Below are 27,748 nucleotides of genomic sequence, written 5' to 3'. Positions count from 1 at the left end.
TTGACGGCAAGACAGCCACGAGGTAGCTAGGCTCCACTGCCTATTCCTGCTCCAAACATGTCTGCCTCATTGCCCACCACGCCCAAATAACGGTAACATGAAATAGATACAAATCAATAGATACCTACCCCCATTCCGGAAGCTCCCGAAGTGCAACGGGTCCGCGGTTACGCCCATCCGGAAGGCGAGGCCTCGATGCGTGCAGGGCAGGGCCTGGCTGGCCGCCATTGGAAGGGGAGGCTGTAGGGCGGACGGCCCGAAAATCGTAATGGTCTCCCCTTTTCCCCTCTTCTGCTGCCCTGCAGGCCACGGGGGGGGGATGTCTTGCCTCAGCCACCGACCCCCCCCCTCTCTTGCCTGATCCGGCCATCATCAAAGGCCGAAGCCAAGGCGAGGTCGGCAGCGCTTTTTCAATTATGTCTTGGACAACTCTGGAAAGTTGCAGGCAGTCCCGCCAGTGGCAACCCCTGATAGTTGCAGGTAGTCCCGCCACGGAAAGGGGGGGATGTCTTGCCTCTGCCTCCGACCCCCCCCCCCATCTTCATTGCCTGGCACGGCCAATACCGAAGCGCTGGAGCCGAAGAACGGCGCGGGGTCGCTGGAAGGGGGAGGCAGCGCGAACGAGCCTCCACCACCTCCCTCCAGGTGGAGGCTTCCAGCGACACCCCAACGCTCCTGCTTGAAGAGGGTCCAGATCAAAAAGCGGGTTTTTTTGCCCGGGACGGGCACACGCCCTGTGCTCCTCAACCATGAAGATTCTAAAAGAGCCGGGGGGGCCAACCTCTCCACGAGGCGCCCCCCACCCCCGTCCTCCGATGGAGCCACGAGACGTCGGCGCACTCCTGCCGGCGCCAGCCTCAGTTTGGAAATGGCTAAAATGCAGCAAAGATACAGACTTATTCAGTTCCGGTGGAACACCAGAATGACCCGGTAGGAAAGATTGTTGCCGCCCTCCCCACTTTTTGACTGATGGTCCGTATTGCTAGTCTGTTACCCCATTACGAAAAACTTTTTGAACTGCCAAAAGAGGTTCTGGTCCAACCACGAGTCAGTGGAGGCAATCTGACTATACTGGGACTTGCCTGACCTCGCCCAAAATGGCGCCGATACAAAATGAGACTTTTAAAAATCCTTGTTGCACCCTGATTGCTCAGCTTTGATGCTCCAAGATATGTATGCAGTTTTTGGACAATGAAAGTAGATAAGATGGATATTGATTATGTGCTTGGAAAAGAAAGCGATATAAGATGGATATTGATTATGTGCTGGGACAGTGAACTGATTTAGGGTGGGTACTAATTATTTTTGGAAGCAATGGATTGGTATAAAATAAGCACTGATTAAACATTTGGACAATGAATTGATAAACGTTAGGTCTTGAGTAAATGGTTGGACAATGAGATGATATTATTGAAAGCTTGACTTCTTGACACGCATTATACTCGCCCCTTAAAGAAAGTTCGATACGATTTTATTGCACCGCTGCACGTTATGAAATGAATGGCCACCGACTTCGTTCCTCTTATGCACAGTTCCAGTCTGCTCCGTAGCCGGCTCCCTGGGTTGTAGGCCCGTATTTGTGCGCCAACATTTTCATTAAAGTTTTTTTTTGAACACGCAAATATAATCGTAGCGTTTTGTATTGATGAATGTTGTCGAAATGTATGGCTACTGTCACAGACATAAGTAAAATACATGCAGCATGATTAAGGTTGAAGGTTAAAAAAAGGCCCGATACTTAGCAGTTACATTATGTGTCGCAGGCAGCCGGAAAGTGTTTTAGACGCCCTTAAGCGATACCAAAGAAATGTCACTTGACCACCACCCTCGCACATGACCTAAAAGGCCACGATCAAGTGATTCATGTAGATACGCAGACCATCGACGATTATCTATCTAAACACTACTGGTCCCTCTGGGCTTAAACGCCGAGATGGTAGAGAATGCACCCCGTGGAGTTAGGTCGAGTATGTGGTAGGTAAAAACATTTTCGGATTTATGTGCGTTGATGTGTTCCGAATGCTGCCCCCCCCACCCCCTTCTTTCTCCTCCCTTCTGCAGGTTGCGCCGGAACATCGGCTGAAGTATGGAGGAGTGATGATCGAACGACCGACGAAAGGGGAAGGAGGGGATCTGAGCATAGTACTTATGCTAACGAGTTTCGAAAGACATAGACTTAGATATGACTGTTCCTCCTTAGAACATAGCGACTGGGAGGATGGACTGACATAGAGACTTGACGGGTTAGTACTGTATGACGGAATTTGACTCGGACCAGCACGCCAGATAGTGCACCTATGACGTTTAATTAGATAGAGAAAGGACAAGGAAAAGTCCCGGGGTAAGGGTTACCTAGGCACCACCCGTCTGGGAAAGTAGGAATGTTGTTGATGTTTAAAATGTACCACCTCCTTCTCGCACTCTTATAGATATAGCCAAGCTGTCCGACTGTTCTCCCGATCAATACCCTCCGTTGCCCCAGCCTGGAGAACTTCTCACCAAAAGAAGAAACTCTAAAGTGGTTTAAGATCCAACCATGGGCAATAGTCTGACCAGGTTAATTTCTGACCGGCTGACCGAGGTGTAAGTATTAGTAATCGAAAACACTCGCAAAGATAGCAAACGAGAGGAAAGAGGAGGAAAAGGTAAAAAGAGCTCAGCCCGTAGATAAACAGAATATTAAAGATGCGCAGCATGCAGAAAGATCTTTTTGGCCAATAACTGTTATATGTTTTGTCGTGAATCTCTTGTGTATGTAATACATGTACTGTCTTCCTTCGTCTGAGTTTGTGTTCATGTACTGTATGGGTTTATGTCTCCCCTCTGTTCGCGTCTCTTTGTTACCTGACCCCTGCTGTTCTGTGTTGTGAGCGCACTAAAATGACCTATTCCCGTACACGTCTCTCTTTCTCTCTCTCTCTCTCCCTCTCTATCTATCTCTCTCTCTCCCTCTCTCCCTACATGTCATACGTGTACCGAATGGCTCGTTTAGGTTGCGGACGACTCTCACTCTCTATGAGAGTCCCCCTGTTCCATCTTCCTTTTTGTGGTAAAAATTGTGCCCCGCTGGCACTAGTCTGATTGGACACTTATTGAACACGAAGGTGTTCAGCGAAATTGACAGAAACTAAAACGATCGTAACTTGCCATATTGCTACCTCTCCTTTCTGCAAAATGAATGAACTCGAATTGGCTAAGAAAGAAAGGACAGGTAAAACGACTAAGGTCCCCTAATCTGGCCTTTTATAGGGGAACTATATGTCAACGGCACCCTATTTTTCAGTTCGTTAGAGACAAGCGCCAATATCCAGATTGACCCCCCCCCAATGCCCAGATTGCCCCACCCCTTGGCACTCAAGCGCGAATGCCCAAAGCATCCCCGCCCCACCTGATTGACCCCAGCTGCTGTCCCCGATGTATAACTAATGACCATGACCAACTGTCGCCCCTCGAGAAAAGCCTGTTTAACACTGTATTTCGGTGATTGCACCCCTGCCCTGCTTGAAAGAGTTAGCCAGCTCTAAAGGGAAATGTAAGACTGTTAAGGCTCGGTTTAGAAGGACGAGTCTTCCCTGAATGTTGCCAATTTTGGAGTTTTTAATGAAATATGCAAGTGGAAGGAGTCTGACCTCTGTCCATATGTGTCATGAATGAATGACTTGGTGCGAACACAGTAGAAATACCCACATACTTACTTCATGGTAATAGACTTCTGACTATGACCAATGAGCATAACCCCCAGGTGCTAGGATTGCGAGTGGAATTCAAATGTAAAAATCTCTTCTCCTGCCAGTTCTCTAAAACTTGTTTTTGCCCATTCAAAGATATACGATCATCGGAGGAGAAGGGTCGGACGTGGCGCCCAGCCTGGCTGCAGATTATGAGACACATGCGACCTCGACCAAAGGTGGAGCCGCAGCGCAACAAGATACGGGACGAGGCAGCACTCTCAAACGCGGTAGACGAAAGGATGAAGGGCTGTCCTGAAGCTCTCTGTCCGCTAACCCACGTGTGCCTGAAGCCTCCTGCCCCCTTTTCGAGCCCGATTGATGGGCCTGCTTGCTTGTTATCCTTTGCTCCCTTGGTCCCTTTGGTGTGTCCCAGGAAATCTGACCCCACTCCGCTCTCTCTCCCATCGACTATTGAACCACATACCCTCAAAGTCAAAGTCAAAGTCAAAAAGATTTTATTTGTGTTGGTACTCAACCGAGGACCACAAATATAACATGAGATAAAAAAGTAAACTTTACACAAGATAAGTACATCAATAATTAGTATAAAACTAACATGGATTTAAAAAATTTGTACAAATTATAACATACAAATTCGTTCGGGGGATTTATGACCGTTGTTAAAATTTCTTTTTCCTTTGTTAGCCTGCAGGATCTGTAAATCGGTGAAATATACTGAGCGCGAGCTGCTACCACCTTAGGGTTAGGGCAAATAAACAGTAAGTGCTCCACAGTCTGCTCACCCCCTTGACATAACAAACATAAGTTGGAGTGATCTCCAGGTAACCATTTTGTTTTATAAGCTTGTACAGGTAAAATCCCAGCACGATACATGAAAATTACCCTCCTTGCACTATGAGAGAGACAAAAAGAGATATATGGCTGTATATGTTTATACTCTATAACTGTAGTGAATGGCTTGAATATTTTTAGCCTATAGCTGTGAGCGTAGTCCAAATCATAACTTAACCTAGGTGTAAAACATTTGAGAAAGAGTTTTAGTTGTGAGACGGACCAAGTCTGCAGGATTTCTGAAGAGATTTCAGCCATTTGGAACGCCGCAGACATGTTCACTAAGAAAGTTTGTTTAACTATATCTGTGCCAAAAGTCTCTTTTTGTAGCAGAAATCTAAGAGTTCCCTCCATAGCATGAAGTAGCTGGTAGGCCCATCTAATTATGTTTGCCACAGCAGTGGCAAAAGCGCTAGTAATTCCGAATTCCAGCCGTAGGACCTGAACTGGAGTAGCTGTTGGGACCTTCATTATTTTTTTCAGGATTTTTCCCTCCTGACGGTCCATAAAGCCCCAATGTTGGATTGGAATATATTCTGTGGCATAAGACAGGACCGCTGGTATTTTAGCTTTGTATATTTTTATTAGTGAGGAAAAGTGCCTGCTCCCCGTGGCGTTGTATAGTCTCGTTAGTGCACCTGCATGTAAGTCAGATTTTTTCGTTAACTTTTCGATATGCTTTGTATTTGTTAGATTCTTGGAGAGAATCCTGCCGAGGTAAATATATTCTTTCTCTTCATCGACCTTTTCCTCACCTAGCTTCCAATTATATTTGACACTTTTCTTCCTCCCAGAAAAGGCTACAACTTTGGTTTTTCTTACGTTCGGGATTAAAAAATTGTCATTTGAATATTTGAACAGAATATCCAGAGATTTTTGCAGACCATATGGTGTGAGATCGAATAGGACTATATTGTCCGCATAGAGCAACAAGTGAACTCTTTGTTGGTTAATTTTTGGGGGCAGGCTTGAGCCCTTTTGTAGTTGATTTGGCAAATCGTTGAGATATAACGAAAACAACATGGGAGCTAGTAGACAACCCTGTTTAAGGCCGTTTTCGGTGTCTATTATTTTCGTTAGTCCTTTTTGGCCCCCCATTTGGACACGACACCATGTTGTTGTGTGGAGACTTATTATTGCCTGTAGCAGGTGATCATTGATTCCCAAGCTCCTCAATTTTTTCCACAGTGTAGGGCGATCCACTCGGTCGAATGCGGTCGAGTAGTCTATGAAAGCCATGTAGACCGTCTGTTTACTTCGTGTGACGTATTTGTCCAGAAAAAACTGGATAATTGCAATGTTGTCCGTGACAGAATGTTTGGGTCTGAAGCCTGCTTGGAACATGGGTATAAAACCCATCGAGAAGGCCCAGTTTTTTAATTACAATAGTACCTCTGCTGCGAAGATTTTCCCGGTAGCGTCCAACAGGGCTATTTGGCGGTAGTTGCCTGCTACCGTTTTGCAACCTTTTTTGTGAATAGGGATAATAGTGCTCCCTTGCCATGACTTGGGAACCTGACCAGTGGAGAAAATATAGTTGAAAAGTGGGGTTAGAAAAAGGCTCCATTCCCTAGAATTTGTTTGTAGGGCCTTTATAGGGATTTGGTCGGGACCAAAGGCTCCTGAGCTTCTTGCCCTCCGAATGTGTGTTTCAACCATTATAGTTGTAGTTTTCGGGATTGTTTTTTCCATAACTTTTTCCTTTACCTTATCTGGACTGTTTGCTTGTAGTTTGTCCACATTTTTTTATAAAGTTCTGCCAGGTAAATTTCCCACTCTTTCGGAGGAACAGGTACTGCTTGTAATTTCTTTTTTGTCCCTGATATCTTGGCTATTATGGACCAATAGGTTCTTTGGTTTGGTTCTTTGGCAGCATTTTGTAATTCTACCCAGTTACGGTCTTCAAAGGATTTTCTCTCACTTATTTTTTCTCTCTTGAGTTGGTTTTTCAATTTGTTTATTTCTTTCTTTTTAGTGGGAGAGAAATGTAAGTATTGCGCACGTATCAATTTGTTTAGGGTTTTCTTTGTCAATGAGTTCCCTGTTTTGTTATTATTTTTTCTTTTTGGGATTATATTAGTTCTTTGAAGATTCCTTTCAATTATTACCTCCTTAAGTTCGATGAGCATGGTCTCGAAGTTTTCTATAGGGTCTTCTGAATATAGATTCCTTAAAAACTGTTGTTGATCGACCAGATTTGTCATTTTACTCAACGAGGTAGGGTTCCAGAAAATACGTCTCTGATCGCTGCTTACCAGAGTTTCCTTTCTGTCGAGGGTCATCAAACCTTCTTCTGCGGACGGAACCGACCAACTGGTTGCAAGTTGCATGACGGCATGATCGCTCTCTGAAGTAAAATTGGAGCACAGATGGAACATTGTTTCAAGCTGGTCTTTACCACAAATAATATAATCTATTATAGATGGTCTCCCGTTTCCCTGTCTTGTGTACGCTGCCGGGATATCGCCTTCCACATTCCCGTTAAGGATTGTTCCGTTTATGGAGAGCAGTACTGTTAACAGTGTTTTCCCTCTTTTATTGGATCGAATATCATTGGGGAATTGAGGGATTACATGTTCCAGGCTTTCTTCTTCCAGAATTTTTCCCCATTTTTTTATTTCTGTGTTGGAAATTTTCCCATTGAAATCTCCCGTGATTATATAGGGTGAGGACGTATGGGCTTCAATTATTTGTATGATAATTTGCAAGGTCTCGTCATATAAGCTATCGTGGTTTTTTCCTGGAGGGGCATATACGTTGAAAAGCAGTGTTGGTTTAGTTGTGGTCAGATTGAAGGCTTTCAGAGACAGTTTCATACATTGCACGTTCTCACTATTGGTTTCCACTATCTCTTGTGCCCACAAGTGATCCTCTCTCATTAAAAAAGCCAGTCCCCCTTTGGCATGGCCCCGGTTTGAGGCTTTTGCACATATACTATACACATAGTAACCTTTTTGTAAAAAGGGCTCTGTTGCCCAGGTTTCTTGCAGGGTAAGTATGTCGGGCTGGTTTCTAAGGACTTCCTTCATTTTTTTCATTGTTCTACCAGCGATGTTCCATGATATAATCTTTAGACCTTGGTTAAACAGGGTGCTTTAGGTGGTTAGAACCTTTGTTATAGTTTAAAATCCCTGGAAGCCAGGTCCATGAGTTCTCCATTTTATTTTCTGCATAATTTTCCTTTGGTTCCATATGCCACACTTCCCTTTCCCCTTTTTTTACTCGGATTTTCAGTATCTCTTCTCCCTGTTCCATATCTCTATTTTGTATACCCTCTGGATGTCTTAAAGTCCCCGAGGATCTTTGTCCCTCGTTCGATTGCAGTGTAGAAAAGAGAATCGTGTTACTATTGAAAGTTGGGTGTTTTTTGTTTCCTTTAAGCTCAGCTTTCTCTATGACGTCATAACCGAATCGGTATATTATCTCTTTTTCCTTCAAAATGATACTTGGTATCACTGGAGACCAAAACGAGACTGTTGCAATTTTACTTTGACCTCGCGTTGGAAGTGATACTAGGTCAATGTCACTGCTTGTCATAGATTGAAGAGGTTTTATGTTCTGTAAAAGGTGTAGAATCCTGCTTCTGTTAAGAGGGATATTGTCAGTGGGAAATAGTTCTTCAAATTGAAGTACCTTAGATTGTGTGACATTCCTGCTGTCATTTTCCTTTACAGAAAAGATTTTTTCAGCATTTTCATCTGTTGTCGTAGTAGCTGAGTTTACTGGGAGATATACATCCGCCTTTGGGTTCAAGGATTTCTTTCTATCTGTAGTTGTTCCTTTGGGGGATTCTTCTTTTTTACTCCTACACGGAGTGCTTTTCTCGTCGTCTTTCTCTTGTAGTTCTTTTTGTGTTATTATAATTTTTTGAAATTTCAATTTACGTGCTTGCTTTTTATGAATCCTTCTCATAGGTTTTTTCTTCCTTTTATTTTTTCCCTTTAGCGTAACATCCTTAGTTGAGTTTGGTGTCATTTCTCCTGAAGATATTTCAGATTTGATTTCTACATTTGATTCCTCGCCTTCATTTACAGAGTCTTTGTCAGGTCTTTCCGTTCCCGTTTTTTTATTGAAAATCGGGAATTGTTTTTGCTTTTTTGGGGGATTTTCTCTAAACAGACGTTTCAAAGAGAATAAAGTGGATTCATTAAGATATTCCTTTTTTTTCCTATTATCGGTTAATTTGGAATCATCATCTGATGTCTGAGTAGATGAGTGACAGATGGTTTGCTTGTTTTCATTTGCTTGTCGTCGGTTGGTATCCTCTAATTTTCCTTCTATGTTTTTAGAGGACTCCTTTTTTCTTTTCTCTTCAACTAAAAACTTCAGAATACCAATTTGGACATCCAAAGTTTGGTCAGAGTTTTCAAGGATGTTACCTAGAAAGGAGAGAACTGATTCGAGAATTTCTTGTAGTGTGAAGAAAGCCTTGGATAAGGGAATAGAAGATTTTTCAAGGTTATTGCTTTCTATTAAAAAGGGATCTAAAAAGGGATCTTGTTCATGTATAGAAAGTTTTTTTGTGTCTGTGCTTGTTGACTTTAGCTCTGGACTGTTTTCTCCTACTTTTTGGTTGGGTGTACATAAGTCTTTTAGTGTTTGAGGGCTCCCGTTGCCCTTTATCAAGAAAATATCAGAGATCAAACTTTTTTGTTCTGCTGTATAATTTAAAATACTCAGGTCTTCTGTTTTGTGTACACCCTCATGGTTTTTTATAGGCGTTGATGATTTCACCGCGCTAGAATTGGGATTTTCAGGTTGTTGTTCTCTTGTTGTGTAAGTAGACTTGTTATTAAACACAGTGTCGCTGACATTATGAGACAGATGGGGGGATGCCGATAAGCAAGATCGATCTTCCAGACTTCCTGATGTTTTATTTTCAATGGCAGACATTGATTTTTCCGGTTTCTTTTTTGCCGGTAGTGACGAGAAATATTCGCTGATTGCTGGGGTCAGGCTGTTGCGGCCAGCTTTAATTCCTTTATCAGTGGATTTTCTAACGGCTTCCTCGGTTCCCATTCGTTTCATGAAGATTGTTCGCGAACGTAGTTTCTTTAGACCCATTTGTGAGGAGACAGCCACTAATATCGCAACACAGGACGTGAGAGAAGATTGTTACCTTTCTTTGATGTTGTGACTCTGCAATGATCACTATTTGTTTTTTATTGGGGCGTAGATGTTATTGGGTTGGCCCGTCCCGTCCTGATCTAAGGTCTGTTAGCCATCATGGGCTGTAGAACAAACACCATATGGTAATGACGGTATGATTAGGTTGTCACAGAGACCTATCTGCATGCATCCTCAGCGTTTCAATCCTGACATGGTCGACTAAGCCTAATCTTCTTAGACCTTTAAAATGAATATAACTGAACTGAATATTTGTATTGTCTCTAATTAGCTGCAAACGACCATTTGATATATTTGGGGAGTTTGGAGATATTTCTGAGTAGTGGGAAAAACCTAGGCCTGCTGCTTCCAGATCTATGGAAGGGGTGGAGAGTCATGGGAGGCAGCAGGGTCACATAAGTGGACTCAGATGCCCAGCAGGTTACTTACCAGAGTTATCTACAGTCAAACAGATGTGCCAACATCGCTCCCCTCTAGACAGGCGACAACCCTCTTCATGCAAACCCTCACCCCTTGGCAGCTCCTTCCTATCCTCTATTTCAGGGCCCTTCAGCTACATGGCACACCTCAACCTCCCCTCTGGACACCCTGTGCCTGTGCAACCTGTGAAGCTCTTTTTTCCCTTCATGGCCGGTCTCCCCTGACCAAGAGCTGCCCCCTCCTCAGCACCCTCTGCCCATGACAGCCCCCATGTTGTTAATAAATGCCTCCCTCCTGCCCACGGCCAGCACCATGTCCACCACAGCAGAGTATCCACTCCTCCATGACAGCTTCTCCCTTCTTCTCACGCTACAGAGCATTCTTTCCTTCCTGCAGCTATCCCCGTAGAACGCTCCCACCCCCCTAGAAATCCAGGGCCTCCACCCCCTCTAAATCTCCGTCCTTGAAAATGGTTTGATGGTTTGGCCTAGGAGTCAGGACTTCCCGCCATTTTGTATTTCAAACCAAGTAGATGTGTCAACCGCAAAGATGGAAAGCTCTGCCGGCTGAACTATGACACCAGGTCAAGCTATGTCCCGCCCAGAGCCTGGACCATTAACAGAGATAGGCGACCACAAGAATAAGCTGTTGGGCCGGGTCCAGGCCATTGCTGAGCCAGAAGTGACGTGGAGAACACAGGGATCGCCTATAATAATGGCGATGAAAACTGTCGTGAACGAATGGAAGAACAATGTAAGTACAGCCTCCTGACTTAAACAAGAAATGCATGTAAGATAAAGGTCAACATTTTACAAGAAAATTAACGTTTTGCCAAATGGCAGTAACTATGAGCGCAAATATAACTAGCATTCTAAATGAGGGTACGTATACCTTAACAGATGACATTGAATGAAGTGCATCAAGCACATGCAATCAACAGGTCTGACTTTGGCAAGCTGGTGCAATGATTATTTTTTGTTTTATTTTATTGACACAAAAATTAAAAATAAAGAAAAAGCAAACAAGCTGCCCAAAGCATTGCATATAATTTGAATTGAACAGTACATGTACTTCTGAGCAGATAGCTGTGCTTAGAACAGGTATAGAAACCCGTTTTAATTTTAATGATCTCCACAGTGAAATATGGTTTTTATTGGCGCAAGAAAAGACAAAAAGTGCACTACTACTGTTTTGGGTGGATGTGCGCATGCAATCAAGTAAAACACCATCATCAAGTGCCAGGAAGCCAATTGATGACGTGACAGAGAGGGGACAGCAATCTACTATTGCCCCCATGCCAATCATGATTAAGCATTTTTGTCCTTAGAATTTCTATAGGAAAACAAGAGTGGTCTGTTTTTCTCTTTGCCTGGGTTTGGTGTGAGCAGGAGGGGAACGTAAAGGGACAGCCGGTAAGGATGAACCCCTTTTGAGATCAGCACTTGGCAGTCACCGCTGGTTGTTTGTAGGGTCCAACGAGGATGTTTGGCGTTTGGGCCTTTTATGTGAGGCGAGCTTGGAGGTTTTTTGGTTCATATACCAGAAGCAGAACACTGCACTATGCCACAGTTAGTCTGCACACTGGTGCAAGGTGGCCTTTTGTGGAGCAAACTTAAGTTCAGAACACAAATATTTGTTGCTGATGCATTGCTGGGGGGAGACCAAAAGGTTTTAGAAAATATTGTCTAAGTTAAGCTCAGAGGAACAGAGAAATCTGAATGAGTACAGGAGTTGTGTATTAAAACTTGATCAACAATACCTCCCACGGGTTGGTACCATTAGGGAATGACATCATTTTCGATTAAGAGAACAAGGCACAGATGAAACTGTTGAAGATCATATCACTAGTTTCCGAAAGTTGACAGCCACATGTATATTTGGGGCTATTATTGAAGAAAGAATAAGGGATCATTTTGTGTTAAAATGTGGTAGCAATAAGATAAGAGAAGAGTGGCTAAAAGATGAGCCACCCCTGAAGGAAGTGATAAATGTTGCAAAAAAGAGTAGAACACATGCTTAAGCTTGTCAGGGAGGTAAGTAATACCAAAGAGAAACATATCGTACAGCCTGAAAAGGAGGGTAAGGCTATGTCTGTGAGATTAAATGCAAAGAAGTTTTAAAAGATGTACCAGGATTTCAGGAGAATGCTTCAGATGTGGCAGGAGCAGATGTAAGGCAAAAGCAAGAGAATGTCCAGCTTTAAATTCTTATTGCAAGAGCTGTGAGAAGAAAGGCCATTTTTCCAAATGTTGTAGGAATAATATGAAGAAAGAACAGAAGAAAGAAGTAAAAGAGATGTATCAGGAAATCATCTTTCAGATACAGGACCATAGTAATGATCCCTCTAGCAATATTGTAAAAGCAGATGGGGTAGATCTGCTTATGAGATTTGACTCATGCTCACATCTAACAATCATTTCTAAGATTACTTATCAGTAATTCTTTGGGAAAAAAAACAAAGTCGGGTGTTATGAATGTTTGCCTTTGGGGAGCATGGAGAAAAACCGATAAAGTTGAGGGGGTATTTCAATGTCTGTCTAGAATTAGAATAAACTATATGATTGGGAAAATGATTTGATAGTTGGCCACATCAGAGATTGTTTGGAGCCACCTTGAACCCGAAAGCTAATCCTCAGGTTCAAATACAAGAAGTGGAGCAGCAGTTTTCAGATTTTGTCTCAGAATATCAGCAATTATTTGCAAAGAAGTTGGGTTTTTTGAAGGGTTACAACCGTCACAGAAGGTTAAAAGAGGAGCATACCCGTTGCAGTTACAGTTAGGTGCTTCCTGCCAGCTTACAACATAAAGTCAATGAAGAATTGCAGAAGTTGATGGACATGGGAGTAATACGACCTGTAGAAGCCTCTGAATGTTTAGCTCCCATAGTTGCAGCTAGGAAGGCCAATGGTGATATTTGGCTGTGTGTTGACTTAACCGTTAAATTGTGGAGGATAGTTTTCCACTTCCAGGTATGGATGAAATAATATCCACAATGGTTGAGGTGAAATATTTCACCACCCAGGACTTAACAGCGGCATATCATCACCTGGAATTAGTCTCTAGTTCTGAGGAACCTTCTGCATTTATTATTCCTGTAGAGGTGTATAAGTTCAAGATAATGCCATTTGGGCTTGTTTCTGTCACTTCAGTATTCCAACAGATTATGATGAAAGTATTTAGGGGTGTGGGTGTTGTACGGTGTTATTCATATTATGTATTGATATTTGGGAGTACTATGGATGAACATGGTGCTACAGTGTTTTTGATTCTGGACAGTCTTATGGAGGCAAGTTTGACATTTGAAAATTAAAAGTGTAGCATGTAGAGAGTTAGTTTAAAAAAGGAGAGCTTGTTGACACTTTAGTGAATTTGAAGAAACCTGATTCCAAAGAAGGGTTGATGTGGTTTCTGTGTATAGTTGAATTAAAACATTTCCTTATAAATCTGTACATCTAAGAGCACTACATAGTAAGAACGTAGATTTACTGCAGAATTCAATGTGGCAATATGATCTTGACACATTAAAACTTGAGTTAGAAAATAGACACATTTTGTAAGCATATTTTTATTATTACTGATACCAGTTCAACAATCTTGGGGGCAGTTTTTTATGCAAAAGAAACAGGGTCAAAATGTTTGATTGCTTGTTCATCTTGATGTTTACGAGGGTCTGAGGCAAATTATTCAGTAACTGAAAGGGAGACTTTGGCCATTTTGTGGGCATTGAAAACATTTCAAAACCTTCTGTGAGGCACTACCTTTAAAGTGTGCACTAATCAAAAGCCTCTGCAAGAGGTCTTTACAAGAAAAGGTTTGGACTTCATTTCAGACAGATTAAGTAGATGGATAGTTGCCCTCCAATAGTTCTGTTTTAAAGTTGAATATATATACATGGGGTCAATAATTTATCATCAGATTGCTTATCACAATTGCCATCCAAGATGATGCCCATGATTAATATGTTGAGAATGAAATCAATGTGTGTAAAGTAACTCTGGGAGGAGGATCTGAAAAGTTGTGGAAAAGTGAAGTAGAGAAAGATCAAGCACTGTTGGAAGTTGTAAAGAAATCACAATCTACTAAATTAAGTAAGGTAGATAAAATCTGTTATCTTAGACAATGGACTACAATTTTGTTCTAATGAAATAGAAGAATATTTTTCTGTACCTGACACTCATCACAAAAACAGCACAATCTATCATCCTGAAATTAAGAGAGGTTTAACAAAATATTAAGGAATAGTTCAATTAGCCACAGCAAATTATTTGGATTGGAAATAGATGTACAACAAAAAATTGCTGCTTATCATATGTCTCCACATTCTTCTATAGGAAGGAAGATTAGAAGGAAGATCTCCTAATACCATGTTGTGTCCTGGGTGAATGAATTGGGACAAAGGACTGAAATTCAATGGCGTAAGCAGGTGGAGAGATCATGAGTTAAAAATGGAAAATAAAAGAAAGTATTTTTCATGAAAAAAAGTGTTAAAGATGTACAAGTCAAAGTAAGGGACTCAGTAAAATAAGAGCTCCTGTGGGTTGTGCTCAATGCTAAGTTCACAAAAACACAAAGAGTTGTTAAGACTTTCAAAAATGCTGTTAAATCGGATGATGGAAGAATGTGGAATAAGAGTTGGGTTTCTGTGCTTGAGCCTTATCTGACATGGTTGCAACTGTTCATATTTAGCCAAGGATAACGTTTTAGTTCAAGGTGGAGTTGATTAGACCACAAATGATGAAATAGTTGGCAGGAAAAGTTTCAAAAAATGTACACGTCCTGTGTACTTAGATTAATATGTCAGCTCATGACTCTTGGTATATTACGAGATTATTTTGATGCTTTCTTAAACACTTTATATAAATTTGTTAATTTGAAATTATCTTTGTAACATTCCGGTTTATATATTTCTTGAGAAGGGAGAAATGTGATTCTACAATGAACCAATACGATTCTATTCCACTGTAGAATGCATGTTGACAAAAAGGGAGGTTGACTGGAGATGCAGCAGCTGCTCTAGATGGTTGATGGTTGAGGTGTAACCATTAAAGGCTCTTTAATTTATTACCTTGTCTCACTCCTTTCATTTGGTAAAACCACCTTGTTACAGTGGTGGTGAAGGCAGCACATGCAAGTACAGGGGTGATTGTAGTTCCAAGAGTTTGGGGTTTCAGGAACAGCAACTGCACAGGTGGTAAAGGACCAAACATGTATAGGGGTGTGGTGATGTTTGTCCCAAAAGACTGGTCGCTTCCTGGATCCTGGAAAGGGTGGCATTTTTGCCTAATTGATTGTTGTTTGCCTTTGGCAGCTTCCTCTTGTATGAAGTCATCTGTAAGGAGAGTAGTTAATTAGTCAAATGTTATTGTGTAATCATGGGACAGAACACGATTAGTATTTGTAGGAACTGGGTTCACCAGCTCCCCAAGGGGTAGCTTGGCCCGAGCGGGTAGGCACCCGAAGCTTAGATGTAAAGTGACTGCCCAGCACACGCATCCACTGAGACAACAAATGCACGCAAAGACTGAGACCACACCAGTATGTTTGATTCAAATAAATACGTTTTATCTAAGAGCAAGATCAGGGCAATCAAAAACCACAGTAGTGATAACTCATTACCTTTTCTTAAAAGCGCATATTCTGCATTGCTCAGCCATAAATACATAAATAGATAAATATTAAATAGTAAAAAAACTGTAGGCCTGACATCAGCCTTGCTCCCAGTCAGCACTTGAAAGGAATTCCTTCTAGAGACATTCGAAGAACATTTATTTACTGAGCAATAATCATTTCATCACAGGAGCAACCTAGGAGATAACTGTGGCCATCCATGAAACATTGTAGTAGGTCAGAATAACCATTTCAGTTGGTGAGCAGACCAATCAATAGGCAGGAATAACCATCGCATCAGGCATGAGTAAACCACCTATCCGGCCTAAAAGGAGCAGATCAGATCTCCACTCCAGAATGGGCCACTCATAAAGCCACAGGGTCCGGAGTTCAACTTTACCCCAGGCAAGGGTTAACTTAACTAGCCCCGGATCCGGGGGCCTACCAGAGTCTTGGCCCAGTTCAAGGGGCTCTCTTTGGGCTAACAAGGGCCAACGGGGCCCACAACAATGTGCCCCAGGGGTGGGGTGAACTCGGGCCTCCTTTGGCCTTACGCCTGCCTCCCCAGGGGTTACCTGGCCTCTTCGGCTCCCACAGGTGCCCTTGCATTGATTCTGGCAGGAAGGGAGGGCCCACTGCCTGCTCACTACCAGAAAAGTTTTAAATATAGTGCTGCAAAAATATTGTGCAAGAATATCGAAGGTATAGGTATGTATAGATTTACTATTCTTAACTCAACACGTAAGTATCTTGGTGATATATATCTTCCCCATTTGTTGGTACATATTTATCTCCTTCCATGTAACTATAATTGATTGCCTGAAAAACTGAAAGAGAAAGACTTTAGTGACCGAGCACTGGAAATATGAATTCCTAACTGCTGAGAAGGTACTGAAAAAGGCTATATAACAGTGGTTGTAAAATAGTTTCATAACATACCTATGTGTTTACTCTAATCTGCAAGCATGCATTATACCTAATTCTCACTTAATTTTGATTTTGTTCAAATGTTTAAATCTCTTACCACCTTTTAGGAAAGAAATCCCTCTACTTATGCCTTTCCTACCTTCACTGTGTGCAGTGCACTTGCAAAGAAGAACAAGTTACCTACCGCCTGTAATGCCTTATCTAGTAGAGACTCTAACTAGGACAAGATAGCTCACCTTAAAATACTACCCAGGTGTCAGACTTGATCTGGAAACCTTTTGAGCAGTACCTTTGCACCGATAGGTGGCGTAGATCGGCTCCACATCGGTGTTGTCCACACCGGAAATGACGAGCACTGTGCCTTTATAGGCACCACTCCAGCATGCTGACATCAGTTACTTTTCGAGACATTTCCATGACTGAAGCATGAAGCCATAAATGGTGATGATGTACCAGTGTGCAGACACTAAGGACCTCACAGGGGTAGCCCACTATTGAAATGAGAAATCCATTCACAGAGTGGTGAGAATGGGAGGGTCGGTAAAAATCTGCGGCTAGATAAAGTTTCAACCAGATAAGGTGTTACCGAAGGTAAGTAACTTGTTCACCTGAAGAAATACTTCTAGCCACAGATTCTTTGCCCTAGAATAGATAACCAAGCAATACCTCTGTGGAGTTGAGTTTGCTAACAAATGGAATATCAAACAGGCAAAGTGCCCATCAAAACGTATGTGACTGTACAGGCAGTAGAGCTGGGTGAACAGTGATCACAGCCTTGGCCCTGGTGGAATGAGCAGGAAAGTGCTTAGGAGTTTGCTCCTTAGCCAATGCATAGCAGATTATAATGCAGAGTAAGATCCATCTTGAAAGGGTCCTTTTCTGCACAGCCTTTCCTTTCTTTGCTCCGGTGAACCCAATGAAGTGTTGATTGTCCACCGGGTGACCCTTAGTGCAAACAATGTAGAATGATAATGCTATTTTTGTGACCCATAATTGATTGCCTTAAAAACTGAAAAAGGAACACTTTAATGACTGAGCACTCTAAAAATATTTCCTAACTGCTGAGAAGGTACAGAAAAAGGCTATGTAACAGAGATTGTGAAATAGTTTCATAACATACCTATATGTTTACTCTAATCTGCAAGAATGCATTATACGGATCACTGAAATATTATCGAATGACAAAATATCGACCTGCAAAAATATCGTTGACAAAATATAGACAGTCAAAATATCGACTTTCTATGTACAAACAGGTAAGTACAATAATATCGAGTTTAAAATATTGTTTACAAAAATATAGTTGTAAAAAATATCGACTTTATTAAAAACAATGTTAAATTAAATTAATATTAAAAAATAATAACTAAAATATACTTATAAATACTTAAATTAAGTTATAATAATAAAATAATTCTTGAAAGTAAAAAAAAAATGTAATCATATTTCTTAAAACATATATATATAGTAACAAAATATAATTAAATAATAGCCAATCTTATTAACGTACAATAATAATAGTGTAAAAATTACTATTCCCACTCCAAAGAGTGCAAGCATAAGGTAAGCGTTGGATAGCGTAGGGGTTAAAATTACTATTCCCACTCCAGTGGGTGCTACAGTAGGGAAAGCGTTGGATAGCGTAGGGGTTAAAATTACTATTCCCACTCCAGTGGGTGCAACAGTAGGGAAAGCGTTGGATAGCATAGGGGTTAAAATTACTATTCCCACTTCAGTGGGTGCAACAGTAGGGAAAGCGTTGGATAGCGTAGAGGTTAAAATAACTATTCCCACTCCAAAGAGTGCAACAGTAGGGAAAGCGATTATAATTAAATTAATTAACACATATAAATTAATTAACAAATAATTACTAATTACTATCAATAAATATATTTACATATTTAATTATTTTTTATTAAATTACTTCCCACCCTATTCCCCTATAATCCCACAACCCGCTACTGCATTAAATTAGTAAAATTTACATAATTACCAATTAATCAATTAATAATAATTATTTTGCAATTACTAATAAATTAATTGACACATATAAATTAATTAACAATTAATTACAAATTAATATCAATTAATAAATTTACATATTTAATTAATTATAATTAAATTACTTCCCACCCTATTCCCCTATAAACCCACAACCCGCTACAGAATTACATTACGCAATAATTATAAAAACAAAAATCATTTAATAAAATTATTTATAACATAAATACACACTTTTCACAAATATTATTACATAAAAATACACTATAAAATATTATATATTATTAAAAAATCGATATTTTAGCTATCTATATTTTATACAGTCGATATTACTTCACTTACCTTAAAAACAATATTTTTGTTGTCTATATTCTGTCCTGTCGATATTTTGTCCAGTCTATATTATTTACTCGATATTATGTCCAAACGATATTTTGGACTCGATATTATGGCTGTGCACCGCATTATACATAATTCTCTCTTAATTCTGATTTTGTTCAAATGTTTTAACCTCTTACCTTCTTTTAGGGAAGAAATCCTTCTGCTTATGTCTTTGTTACCTTTACTGTGTGCAGTGGACTTGCAAAGAAGTAAATCGCAGTTTACAAACGTGAACATCACTGGCGCCATCTTGCCTAACAAGAGCCATTGTCCGCACGTAAACGGCATCCATTTTAGGTGCTGTGGCCATCTCACGCTTTGCAAGCCACCCACGATTCACCCTAACCTCGCAACCATCCCCAGTGCCCTGATTCAGCATGACCAAATGCACTAAGGTCATAAAACCTTGTCCTCGTGATAAGACCCTGGAGCCACTTCCTGCCCTAAACACGTTTGTTCTTTCATCCTCCTGGCCCTTCTGATAACCCCCAACTGCACCTGGCCACTCAATCCAGTCCCAGGCTGTAAACCAAGCCCTGCGGATGTAGTTCATTGCCCCCACACAGCAGGACTTGTTGCAGGAACAGAAATGTTTGATCTTATCACTTGCATAACCCTTAGATATGACCGATCACACACATTTACAGATCCTGTTGGAATTTCCAGCTGCGAGATATCAATCACTAATTAAGACCCGGGTGGGGGACGACAAACTGCTGGGACTCTGTGAGAACATGCTGGGGGCGGGAATTCCTAGGATGTTTGACCACCAATAAAGTTACTGTAAATCGTATAAAAATGGGAGCAGTGGAGAAGTTGGTAGAACACCTCCTGAAGTCATCCCTTGTGTCAGACCTGACGTGTTCTCCTCTGGAGCAATAAACCTGTTCTTGCGTTCCAGTTTCCAGCGCCTGCCTCTTTATTTTAGTAACTATCGATATTGGGGATTAGAGGCGTCTTGTGCCAAACAGCCTGGGTATTCATTAGAGTTTGGCTGTTTTTCCACAAATTTGCGTCCCAACGTGGCGCCCATCAGCGACACGAGGTCCGGTAGAGAGGTCCTAACGACGGAGTGAACGACTGCAATGATCGGGAAAGTGCACCTGCCTGAAAGAGACCGTCGTCGGGCAGCCGATCATCCGAACTATACCAGTTCCGAACGGATCTCTCTCGAGTGACTTATGGTCCTGACTGGGATCCCACAGGAGTGCCGCGGCTAATACAGAGAAAAGAGGACGACCGGGCGCTGGAAGTGGAAGACGAAGAACTGTCCATACGTTCTGGGTAAGGTCGTGAAAACGACTGCTGTCGATATATTGATTGTATTGGAATTGTTTGGATTGAATACTAGTATTGCACTTTATTGGTTCGTTTAACTTGTTAGCTATTTGGTACGTTGGTTCTTTTTGAGATATTCTCTGTTTGCAAACAACGAAGAATAGGAATATTCTCTCTCTTTGCAGGCCGGAAGGATAGGTAGTACGGACCTTAGTCCACAATTGTTTGAGATCTTTATTTTTCCGACTATACGTCATGCCTATCTTCTCTCCACCGATTGGTCATTGGTTCAGCCTGGACCGTTTATTAGAGGTCAGTCATCCGGCTCCACCGGAGGGCACCGATAATAAGGACATGTATGTGAAATATGGAATAGTCGCTGTAGCTTATAGAAAACTATGGCACAAGCACACTAAGAAAGATCGAGAAAATCAGTGGCCACTGACGGGATCTTTTGATCCTGCTAAAATAGAAATGCTAGAAATAGCCTTACGTGAAAAGAAAACCACGCCAACTATTCTTGACAGCTTCGGCTTATGGCGAAAAGAAACAACACAGCGAAAGAAAAGAGATGAAGCGAGAATAGAAAAAGAACTACGAAAATCAGCTCACCTAGCTGGCAAAAAGTTAGAAGAGGAAGTTAAAGAAAGAAAAAAAGCTAGGAAGGAACGAGAGGCAGAGATCTCAGGTCAATACCCGGTTAGAGCTCCCTCAACTTTTTACCCTGAGCTCCCATCGAAACAAAGGGTAGACGACGATCTATTCCTAGGTCCACCGATTATCTACATTCCACCTCCTTCTGCCCCTACCCATCCTCTAGTGCAACAACAAGGATCTCAGAATACAACTGAAAGTAGCGCCAGGGCCTCGGTATCCACGGCCTCTGCGCTGACCGAGCCTCTCATGCCTAATGCCTTGCCAGACGACACATCAGAAAGAATCGAAGTGAAAGGGCTGGTGAGAATCCCACAATTAAGTAAAAATGAGCGAGCAGGCATCGATAGGATAGTTAAAACCCTAGTAGACAGGAAAGAAACTGAGGAATACATAACAGCTATATGTAACGCCTACGCCGACAACCGCAAACAACACTTTGGCACGCGCTTATGTTATTACACACTCACAGCATATGAGGAAAAGTATAGGAATAAAGGGCCCGACCGACTCGGGACCATGTACAGAAAGGTAGATACAGGAGACGAGAGTGAATGCGATGTGCGGGACTTTTTTCCTATACATTAGAAGTCTTCGACCACCTCATGGAGCAAGGGCAGGTAGACAAAAATGCAACATCTGCAATGACGGAACACCCGATAGAGAGAATAGATAACATGATGTCCCTTAAGGAAGCTGCCCCCTATTGGGTCCCCCCTAGAGGACAAGGAACTCCCGATGACATAAATCACCAAGACGCTAAGGGAAGGGTGGTCTTTAATTGGGTATATCAGCCTTAGGATAAACAGGACATTCTGACGTTCCAAAAATCCCTGCCGGACTTACGAAAGAATCCTACCGCATTTTACGCCCAAGGGTCGACAATTATGATGCTAGCCAACATAGATTTGTTCTTTGGGCTATGTCTGCCAGCCGATGTGTGGAAGCACATCAGGAAAGTAGACCACACAGACCTGTTCGGTCATACCTGGGGACAACTCGATTGGCTGGATAAACAGCGAAACCCTGGACAAAAACCCTTGAAAGCCATACTAGACCTCCCTGACAAAATAGTGCACAAGGTAAAGACCCTGATTCCAGAGAAAAAGATAGACTGGTCTATCGTAACAGCTTGCAGCCAGAAACCTCAAGAAGATGTTTCAGAATTCTTCTCTCGGTTCGAGACAGTGTTCTCCGATTATAGTGGACAAGTAATGTCCACTGCGACCGGACACCACTAGTTCGTACAGAACTATGTTAAGGGACTGTTGCCAGAAGTCTCACAGAAACTAAAGACGAGTGAGAGTAGTTGGGCGGCCTCTAAACCAGCGGCCATCCTCCAGATGGCCCAGTACTATGAACACCAGAAAAACGAAAATGAAAGGGCCAATGAAAAGAAAAAGAAAGATTTGAAAGAAAGAGTCATGATAGCGCAGCTACAGGGTGTAAATTCAGGAAGGGAACAGTACAAGGGAGGATATCAGCAAAATACCCCTAGAGCACCACCACCTAGAAATAACGTGCCTACCCCATACAACAGACGCCGAGACTTAAGGGAAGATCAGTGTGCATTTTGTAAGGGGTACGGACACTGGAAATCCCAATGCCCGATCCTGGCAGAAATAAATGAAGAAAAAGGTTTGAGAGAATTAGCAAATGGACCACGAGGTAGAGGACGAGGAAGAGGGTACACAAACGACGTTAGTGAAGAGAGGCCAGGTAGGATAAATGCTTTTGACCGCCCCGACAAAACCAGTATCAGCAATCAGATTACGACAACACGTACGACAGCCAAGGGCAAGGGAGGGATCCAGTCGAGTTCTATGTTGATCAGCAAGGCCCTTATGTTACCGCAAAGGTCCTGGGCACAGAGTCGCCATTTTTGGTAGACACAGGAGCAACACGTAGGTCACTATCCAAACGACTGATTCCAAGGGCACCCTTGTCTGGCTCACATGGGACCTCAATAGGATTTGATGGTACGCCCTCCACTAACTCTTTGTCCAAGCCCATCCCTTTTAATCTAGAAAATAACATCATCGATACGACATTCCTTCTCTCTTCCAACACCCCAGACGCCATTATGGGTCTCGACTTACTGAAGCACTTCGTGCAACTATTCGATGTTCCCCGGACGGAATGCGAGTCATCTTATATGACAACCACCAACACCAGAGAGATAGTCCACTCCAACGCATGTATCCCATCTCCGAAGCAGACACTTCCCTACTGGACACTTTACCATCGCACTTGTGGGCTAGGGCTGACTCAGACGTAGGACAAATGATGATTGACCCAGTACATGTAACAACACGACAGGACGCGACTCTGCCAAAGATACCGCAGTACAAATCTCACCAGAGGGAGAGGGAGCACTCACAGACATCATTCACTCACTCTTAGAAGCAGGGGTGGTAGAAGAAGTGGTGAGCAACATTTGTAACAGTCCTATTCTGCCGATCATAAAGAAACAGGGAGAGGGAGACGGAAAAGCCTACCGCTTTATCATTGACCTAAGGGAGGTAAACAAGATCGTAGTGCCCCAATACCCAGTTGCTTCCGACATTACCACCATCCTGACCCTCATCCCATCCACTGCCACCATTTTCACTGTTATCGATCTCAAAAATGCATTCTTTTTTATACCCATTCATGAGGACAGCCGCTATCTTTTTGGATTTACACTCAGATCCCATTCATTTAGATTTTGTAGAGCACCCCAGTGGTACACAGAAAGTCCGAGCATCTATAATCAGGCACTCAAAAGACAGCTGGATGCCATACAATTGCCAGACGGAGTATCACTGATACAATACGTAGATGACATCTTGCTAGCAGTAGACGCCACTCCAATAGCGGTCACTGCTACCATTCAGTTACTTCATTTCCTCGCCAAGAATGGTCACAAGGTCTCCAGCAAGAAACTGCAATTCTGCCCATGGCAAGTGATGTATTTAGGACACCTTTTGTCAAAGGAAGGTCGAACGCTCACACCTGACAGGATCCAGACCATTCTAGACACTCCTGTCCCCAAAAACCAGGAACAAGTCCCCTCACTGATAGGCCTCACCTCATTCTGTCGACAATGGTTACCAAACTTCAGCCTCATCGTCAAACCCCTTCTGTCCCTCCTAGCCAAAGACACACCCTTTCCACTCCCTTGGACACCCGAATGCCAGTCAGCATTCAAGGAATTTCGAGATGCCCTTTGTTCAGCACCTGTTCTAGGGACACCAGACTACTCCAAACCGTTTTCCCTCTACACACACGAAACGGAGGGGTGTGCATTATCTGTCCTGACACAATCAATTGGCCACAAGCAATGCCCCTGTGCGTGTTTCTTTGCCACCCTCGACCCTGTAGCTAGAGCACTGCCCGCGTGCTTGCACGCTGTAGCAGCTGCAGCACTCTCCATACGACAGAGTGAGGGAATAGTGCTCTCCAACCCCATCACAGTGCTAGTACCACATGCAGTCGACACATTGCTAAACCAGACTAAGACGCAACATTTGACGAGTGCCCGACTGACTGGATACGAAATGACCCTGTTAGCACCACACATTACGCTGAAACGATGTTCCACCCTCAATCCAGCCACATTGCTGCCTCTTCCAGAAAACAACCCTAATACAATTTCGCTACCCAATTGACGAGCAGACAAAAAGTAGAGTTGATCTCCGAGACACTGCCTTCCCAGAACCAGACGTGGAACTATGGGTATACGGCTCATGCCTCAAGCTCCCTGATGGCACTACTTCAGCAGTGTATGCCGTGACCACAGCCCAAACTGTCCTAGAAACTGCCCGCATTGCCCAACGATCTGCCCAAGCAGCTGAGCTCATTGCCCTTACACGAGCATGCAGCCTAGCGGCTGGCACGACAGTCAACATAAACACCGATAGCCAGTACGCCTTTGGGGTAGTTCATCATTTCGGACTCCTCTGGAGGGAAAGAGGGTTTCTGACGTCACACGGCACACCCATCTTGCACGGATACCTAGTCTCCGCATTGACAGAAGCAGTCCTCCTCCCCAAGCAGCTAGCAGTAATTAAGTGTCAGGCTCATAAGAAGTTGACCGATCTCATTGGGCAGGGAAATGTACTAGCAGACATTACTGCCCGAACCACAGCACAAGACAGAACCACGACACACATGTATGTGACCAGGTCACAAGCAGAACACTGGACTGATGCTAGGGCGACTGTAAGGGACATACAGACGACAGGCACACAAAGCGAACTGACTGAATGGGTGCGGGTGGGACTGAAAGATGAGGAAAGCTGCTGGAGGACAAAAGACGGTGACAGATGGCTGTTACCAGATGTCTATCTGATCCCCATATTGACCATGGCACACTTACCCACACACATAGGATCCGCCCCCATGACCAAACTAATCACGAGGGTATTGCATAACGCCAAGATTGCAGACTCAGCAAGACGTTTAGTACAGCAATTCATGGTGTGCTTGCAACACAACCCAGGAAAGGGGACAGCAGTACCTCGAGGAGGGTTTGTGACCCCCGATCACCCCTTTGAAATCTTCCAAATGGATTATATACAATTAGAAAGGTGCCATGGTCTCAAAAACGTCTTAGTCATTGAATGCGTTTTCAGCAAATGGGTAGAAGCATACCCCATTCGTGACAATACCGCCACAGCTACTGCTAAGGTGCTGCTAAAAGAATTCCTCCCTAGATACGGCCTTTGTCGAATTTTATGGAACGACAATGGCCCCCATTTCGTAGCGGAAGTGATTCAAAACATTCTGAAGGGCTTAGGGGTGAAGCAAAAGTTCCACGCCGTCTTTCAGCCCCAATAGCGGCCCTGGTGGAACGACACAATGCCACACTAAAATTAAAATTGGCAGAGATAGTCGCCACAACTGGGCTGAAATGGCCCGACGCACTCCCACTGGACACGATATCAGACCTGGGGATTTTGTCTTGATCAGAAATTTCCAGAGGTCGAAGAGTCTGGAACCCAGGTGGACGGGCCCCTAGCAAGTCCTCATCACCACCCGAACTGCCCTTCGAGTGGAAGGAAAGAAAAATTGGCTGCACGCCCACCACTGTCAGAAGATCTCACCAACCTTGACAACCAGCAAGGAAGTGGACGTCCAAGAAGAGCTCCTGACCAAAGATCGACCAGCCTTGAACTGCTACCCACAGACAGAGACTCTAGAACTGGCAGAGTATCCCGACCCTACTGTACCATCCAAGAAAGGGTACAACCTGAGGTAGACAAAAGGAGGGCGTCTCGACACACAGACCACTAACTAAGTCAAAAGTCTCAGATCGGTAGCCAAACACTACAAAGGCTACCAGGAGATACGCTAGACGAAGTATGTGGTCCTGTGAGTCATCGAGCCCCTTGAAAATGATGGAAGATCCCGGATGACCGAAGAACCATCGCAACGACGCCAAGACTGCCAAAATTCACACAGTAAAGACAATCGCACTCATAGCAGTTTCTCTCACCAGTCTCTTCCTAATGGTCGCAATCTGGATCATCGAAGAGAGTGCTCCTGCTTATCGAAAATTGATGCCTACTGTGCAACCAATCACTGAAAAAGAACACTATCTGGTATCACTGTCACCATGCCTCTGAGAACGACGCAGAGAGTTCTGGAATAACTGTTGAACCAGCACAATCTTGTTGCAAATGCTACAAACTGTTAAGTCTGTGGGCTGTTACCATATGCCACTGAACATTCTATTCCTTTCATCCCTTCACCTTTCTTTGTTCATGGGTCCTGCCTTGCTTGGTTAATGCTCCTACAAGAAAGCTATAAAGACAATGCCACATCCGATGGGACAATAAAACAATTCTATAACGAGTTCAGGCTGAACAAAACTGGAAGAACGGCTGCTCCCTTTTGTCCTCTCACTTCTAATGCGACCGTCCCAATGAACATTCCTACAAAAGACCGAGTGGCAATGTAAGTGTTCAATGATCCAGCCAGACCCACCTTCTCCTTTCTAAAGAGAAGAACAGCTGCAACCACAACTGTGGCCCTATCTGTGGTGAACGTCTCAAGTCTTGTCTGCATCGAAGGCCATGGGACGAAAATCGTGGGCCACAGTACTTGTCACATCACCAGGACTCTACACACTGCAGACCCCCCTTCATTTGTTGCATCACCCAATATGTACTTCATCTTTGGTACTAAAGCCTACACCTGGCTCCCAAAAAGCTGGGGGGGCACTTGCTACATTGCCTTTGTTCTGCCTCCGACCTACACTGCACCTGTCGGACATCACGGAAAAAAGCGGTCCAGAGACACAGACCAAGCAGATTCTACTACATCCCAGTTTCTTGATGCAGTTAAAGGCCTTGTTCCACTTTGGGGTCCGATTGCAAACAGCCGGGCCATTCGACACCTGTCTCAAGCAGTAGAGTCAGCTTTGAACGTAACAACTGGCATCCTCACCAACAACACTGCCAAGCTTCAAGCGGTCCGCTTGAAGACTTTGCAAAACCGTCTTGTTTTAGACGTGGTACTAGCAGACCGTAGAGGAGCATGCCGCATCATCGGTGCCAGCTGTTGTACCTTTGTCCCTGACAGCTCGCCTTTTGTCTATAAGGTGATTGAACATCTGCACTGACTGGCATCGGAGATCCATCAAGAACAAGAGACTTGGACACTTGGAAGCTGGTTTTGGGGCATATTAAAAGAATGGGGTTGAAAATATTGACGGTCCTCTTGGTTCCGATTTTTATAGTATGTGGCTGCTGTTTGGGGATACACTGCATACCACCCTTGTGTTCTCTATGTTTGATCTCTTTGTGCCCTAAGACTGTAGATTCTCGCATAGAACGAATTAATGT

Source organism: Lissotriton vulgaris, chromosome 6 (genome assembly GCF_964263255.1).
Source record: "Lissotriton vulgaris chromosome 6, aLisVul1.2, whole genome shotgun sequence".
In the NCBI taxonomy this organism is placed as follows: Eukaryota; Metazoa; Chordata; class Amphibia; order Caudata; family Salamandridae; genus Lissotriton; species Lissotriton vulgaris.
This window is presented reverse-complemented; position numbering follows the sequence as displayed.